Source organism: Otolemur garnettii, unplaced genomic scaffold, assembly GCF_000181295.1.
Source record: "Otolemur garnettii isolate 467f Iridium unplaced genomic scaffold, OtoGar3 scaffold00069, whole genome shotgun sequence".
Taxonomy (NCBI): Eukaryota; Metazoa; Chordata; class Mammalia; order Primates; family Galagidae; genus Otolemur; species Otolemur garnettii.
The window spans coordinates 4,843,215-4,849,199 of NW_003852464.1; the positions used below are offsets into that span (position 1 = coordinate 4,843,215).

Below are 5,985 nucleotides of genomic sequence, written 5' to 3' on the forward strand. Positions count from 1 at the left end.
AAAATTTCTTTTTATTAAATCATAGCTGTGTACAATAATGCATTTATGGGGTACAATGTGCTGGTTTTATTTATAATTTGAAATACTTACAACAAACTGGATAATGTATCCTTCACTGCATTTTCTTAATTATTGCAATATTTTAATCGGAGATTTGGGTGAAGAGTTGAGAGGATGCATTTCAAAGTTGCTGGTGACAAAATTTGCAGAGTTCGGAAAGCTTATAAAATTAGGAGAAAGAGTTCAAATATGCTGTGATTTTACTGGGGTTTGTTAAGTTTCATCAAAGACATTTAGCTTGAATTTCATCGTCTCTCAGAGGCCTTCCCTGGGATCTTTATATGGTGGCCATTTTCAATGAATTTCTACTTGAAATTTTATTTCTTGTGTGTTTACTGGTTCCCCAATAAACCTCCATAAATAGTAAACTCAATGGCTCACACCCGCTGTCTGGGTATGATTACCTTCCAATCCTGGGTGGTAAACTCTATGAAGGTATATTGGGGAACCAGGGAACAGGGGACAGAATCTTGCTGCCCTTCTTGCCACCCCAGGACGTAGAATACTTCCTGGCCCACAGTAGGAACATAATACAATTTATTGATTTAATGAAAGTAATGGGAATTACTGAAGAATATTGGGCAAAGAGGTGACATGATTGGATTCTTGGCTCAGAAATGCAATTTGGACGTGGTAGTCAATACCAGAAGCCTGGTAGAAATGATTGAATATGCTTCATGGAAGCAATCATATGTTTTATAGTGAAAAATTTACATGAATTAAGATGTGATAATATCACTCTCAGTTTACATCTGAAATATTATCTTTCATGCCGGGTATTACTGAGCATTAATATTCACATTGTAAATCATACCCAGAAGACAAGGCCTAGGATCATGTCATATATGAAGAAAGCTGTTAGTTTTTGTTAATTTTTTTTTTTTTCAGAACTATCAAAAGACTAAAAAGATTCATTTTCTGTTGTTGTAGAGGGCAGAACTCAGGCCAGTGGGGGCCCATTACATGAAGACAGTTTTTAGTTCAGCATAAGACAGAACTTTCTAACAATTAGAGAGGATGGTAAGGGATGGAGTGTCCTCAGGAGGTCATTAGAGACCTGTCAATAGATGGCAGAGAGGCAGATGCCAGAGTCCCATCTGTCAAAGATGCTGTTGAGAGGATGCCTGCCTCACGTGGGGTGATCACTACACAAGTGTGTGCGTGTCACCTGTTATATCCACTGAGCATTCACAGTGCACTTCAGCTGGGAAGACGGTGGGGGCAGGATACAGAAATATAGAAGGCACAGCCGCTGTCTGGGTGTGATCACCTTCCAATCCTAAATTCCGCGAATCTCAGGGAGTTTTAGCCAAGGTCTATATAAAATTCTCAGCAATTCCACCTAAGAGTCAGAAGGGAGGTGGGCTCACAACACTGCCACCTACTGGTAATACTCAATGTTATGCCCAGGACGGGGATAGAGGACAGAACATCACTCCCTACCCACATCTACTTTTTCAGATTTAAGTTCTGACTTGGCTTTTGTGACTTAAAAGATTACAGTGTATAACCAGTTAGTTTCTTATCTTTGGTTCACTCCTATTCTGGTGATGAAAGTTAATATAAAACTTCTGAGCTCAAGATGACATGTGTTTATCCAACGGTCAAGATAAATATTTTTGCATTAGAATTGAATCTCTGTCATTCTCACTGATGACAAAGCATGAGTTATAAAGTACAGACTTTGTGCAATTATAGGTAAATACACGTAATTGTTTAAAGTCAAGTCTGTCCCAATCAATCACAAAGTGTTTGATTTGAAAACCTCCTTCCGTGCGGTAGAGAACATCAGTGAGTAAATATGTGTGTGAAGCAGTTTTGGGAGTTAGATCTGGGTATCATACTATGAAGTCTGAATTCTCTTGCCTATACCAAAGACATGACCTTGGCAGCTTCTAGAGATGGCCTCCTTCTTTGCTATACTTCAGAAACCAGTGTTAGAACCCCACTAACACTTGGAACGCCTCCTGGGGCTCCCTCATCCAAATGCTACCAGTTACCGCAAGGCAACATCAGGAGCCACTTTGATGACAATGACCCAAAACACAGTGCTGGTTAGATCCTAACCCAAACCAAAGTTGTTTTTATGATTCTTTAAATTTAAGCCCTTTTACTTTAATCTTACAGATTTATCCCAAAGAGAAGGCAAACATAAATACACTGGGCCATCTTTTCCTGCAGGTGCGTGATTTATGATCTCTCCTGGGGTGAAATATGTTCATATGATTTTGCAATTGTGATCAATGGAAAGAGTGAGATTAGACACTAGGTAAGATGTGGAGCAAGAAAGATTCTGAGAATTAACGTTTCTGTTAATAGGCAAGATATATTTTCAGTTGTCACTGGACTTTTCAACCACCATTCAAGGTATTTTAGTGTAAAAGATTTAAACCTTTTTCAGTTCTCTGGAAACGATAGCTTATTTTAACCTAATTTTTATTTCTCACTTTCTAATGATGCTTTCATTTCTTTGCTACACCCTTTCCTTTTCCTCAGTGACCCTCCTGTGTTCTCCGTTTTATCTTGTACCCGTAATGCACCGTTCAACCTGGCCTGGAATAGCTTTGTGTAAATAAGGGAACGGTGTTATATACTATTCAACCTTAAAGGATAAAAGTGATTTTCACTTTAGTGAAAAGAAGCAGCACCATGTTTTAAAATGATAGGCTCTGAGAGTGGGAAGGAGCCATTGAGATCATTGAGTCCATCCTTCTTGTTTTATGGGTGAGAAGTGATCGTGCAATCATTCTGTCACAGGTAAACTGCTCCCTGTACTCAGCTCTATGGGCCTGCTTCGTATATCCTGCCTACCTTATTTTCTCACATTAAGTTTAGCTTGAATGAGGCTAAAGCCTGATAGTTCAGAGCACAAGCCTGGAGCTATCTGGGGTCTCTGCAAAGTCCTCTGCCTTTTAGCCCTTAGCTCTGGGACAGGGCACTTCACTCTCTCAAGCTTCAGTTTTCTCATCTACAAAACAGGCCTGTCACACCTACCACGCTGGGTCATTGCAAAGATCGAATCACATGTTTTTGTAGAATACTTAGTTCAGTTTATGGTACTGAGAAGGGCTATTACTTTTACTGATGTTCTTTTACTTATTTGGTCCCTTTATAGACTGTGAATCGTCAGGGCGACCACATCTTCTTCATCTCTGGATACCCAATGCCTTGGCTCAGCCTCTCGATCAATGGCAGCTCTAAACTCTCAGTTGCTGGAGCTCAAAATTTTGGAGTCAGATCTTTAAAGAAAGGTGGTCGTTAGTCCATCCACCTATAGTCTGGGGGCTACAAGTTAGCTTCTGAAAACTATTACGTATTTTTGAATGGGTGTTTTTCATAAGAGAGTGGAGGGGACTTAAAATTAATGTATAACGTTAGAGAGATTTGTAATCAACATGAAAAACCAAGAGGAGGTGATTGTTTAGGAATCTAAACTGGTCTGGGAATTCGATCACTGTACTCACGGGCAAGATGGCAGAGTTTGTGGAGAGGTCACAGTGTGACCCTCACTGGCTCCCTCCTCCTTTTCCAGACTTTGCTAACTTTTGGCCATTTCTCCCTCCAGTTTTAATCTCCTGACTTTACATTTTACTAAGATACTAGATCATTAGCCCATTCCAGATGCGGCAGGGTTGACCCATTATCAGACTCCACACTCCACACGCTTTGTTCTCAGGCAGATCTGTCTGAATGTGGCTTGAGCCCAGCCTGGCTGGCTTGGAGAGAATGGTGTGACTGTATCTGAACTCTCCATCTGTGATTGAGCTTTGTGTTTACTTCTGAGTCACCCCTCAGCCAATCAGCCATAATAACAAGAAAAGTACAATGAGTTGCATAACTTTCTTCGTCTAATAGAAGAATGCCGGCCAGTTCTTCAACAGGCAATAACAGTATAATTTCCTGATATCAAAAAAAAAAAAAAAAAAGGCACTTGACTATCCGTGGATCTATCAGTAACATATTGTGTGTCATGTAAAAATGAGAACTGACGTTGAGTTAATAAATGTATTAAGATTTCAGTTGATCTCTGTTGAAATTTTATATAAATCTTATGATTGCCATTGTAAAGAAATGGAGAACCCATCAGGGTGAGTGTTTAAATTTGTTTAAAAACTAGCCTGAGTGTTTTTGAAATACAATAAAAATTTGTACAATACTTGGGGGAGGGAGAACATAGACAGGATTGACTACGCTTGGAAATTTAATTCATTTAGAGTAACTGGATGTGGGGACTGGGTGCCGTGACTCACTCCTATAATCTCAGAGCTTTGGGAGGCAGAGGCAGAAGGATTGCTTGAAGTTAGAAGTTTGAGACCAGCCCAGACAAGTAGCAAGACCCTATCTCTTCAAACAAAAATAGAATGACTCAATGCAAAACATAGGAGAAACATGGAGTTTTGTGGATATGATGCTAATTGTGATCGTTTTAGGGGACCATTGTGATGCAGTATAAAGAAGCTTAGACTCAAACCAAGGATCCTGGATTCTGCTTTTGACAAAAAGATACAGTCAAAAACAAATCACGTGGGACAATTTGTCATCCCCTGCTAAATGAGGGCTCACTAGAGCTCTTGGATTCTGTATGGTGTTTTGCCTTTGGTTACTTCGAATGAAGAAGTCAGTCTTTCAACACACAACAGACTCTCTCATACTTCTGATTAGAATGGAGGATGGTCCTTTGCAATGTGGTTGACCTAATGACTTGAGCTGCTATTATATGTTGAAAGGCATGAACAAAAGGGTTCATAGCTAGAGAGTCCAGCTAGACAGCAGAGTGATGCCCCTTGAGACTGTTTTTGTGTCCGAGGCCACACTCTCAGCTTTGTTCAGAAACTAAGGTGTTCTCAGTATTCTCAGAGCGTATCAGTTTTTCACGGCATAGACTCATATCTAGTAAGATGTGAACGTGTAAAATAAAATGTCCATTTTTAAATTTATGATTTAAAATAAAACTGTCAAGGACGTGGACTATTTATGTCAATTAGGCAACATGCATTGTCTTCCTGGAAGAAGTCTGCAAGGGAAATAGAAGTAAAGCTTAAACAGTGGCCAGACGGTTGTGACAGGGGGTGGGTAAGAGTGTTGAAACCTGTTAGTCCACTGTCCCCTGTCCTGACTCATTGCTCATACATGGTTATTTCTACTTGGGGGCACAAAATATTGTTCTAGTTGCTCCGGGCAGTAAGTCCCTGGATGTGTCAGATACACATTGACAAATGGCCCAATTTGTCTGTTTTGGGGGAGTGGCCACACCTTTATTTCCGGTCAACCATGACCTGTACAGCAGAAAGTGCTGTTCAAGGGAATCTTTGTGTTTTTACACCAATGAGGCTTTTCTAAGTCACTGATTTCTGGGCATGCCTCTGTTCCCCCGTGTCCTGCCCACGTGATGCTGCGTGACTCATCCGACCATCCGACGGTATGTTTTGGCAGTAACAAAAGGAATTGGCTCCAGGAGCTGCATTCCCATAGCCTGAGTTACTTCCAGGCCTAAATGCGGGGGAGGGGACAGGGAAATTAGATGGAAGGGGGAGGAAGGGAAGTCGGAGGGGAGTGGCGACTCCCAAAGCCAGCTAATTTATCTTTGCTTTGTCCTTGCTGGGCTCCAGCCCGGCAGGATGCCTGTTTGGTATTTAGTTAACACTTGCAGCAGGACTCTCTTTTTGCAGACCTTGAATATTTTTCCCCCTCAGGGAAAACTGGATTCTCAAGAGTAAAATGAATTATCTATTTAGCTAATTAGCTAGAACATAACAAAATTCTCAGGAGGCTCGTCCCATCTGAGGATCGCTATAATGTATGCCTGTTTTTGCAGAGTCTATCTCTTCTCATTTTGCAGCCTGCCCATCCTATAGCTCATGCCACGTAGAAGAGGCAAAATTGTCAAATAGGCAAAATCTTCTTCCCTTTACTGCACTTTTCTGC

At 40.8% G+C, this 5,985-nt stretch overlaps 1 protein-coding gene across 4 annotated transcripts in view; it reads left to right on the forward strand.

Annotated features, from left to right (window-relative positions):
* Nucleotides 1–5,985, forward strand: part of LOC100965635 (cytosolic beta-glucosidase) — a 412,594-nt gene that overhangs the window by 59,907 nt on the left and 346,702 nt on the right. The gene's annotated exons all lie outside the window — the stretch shown is intronic.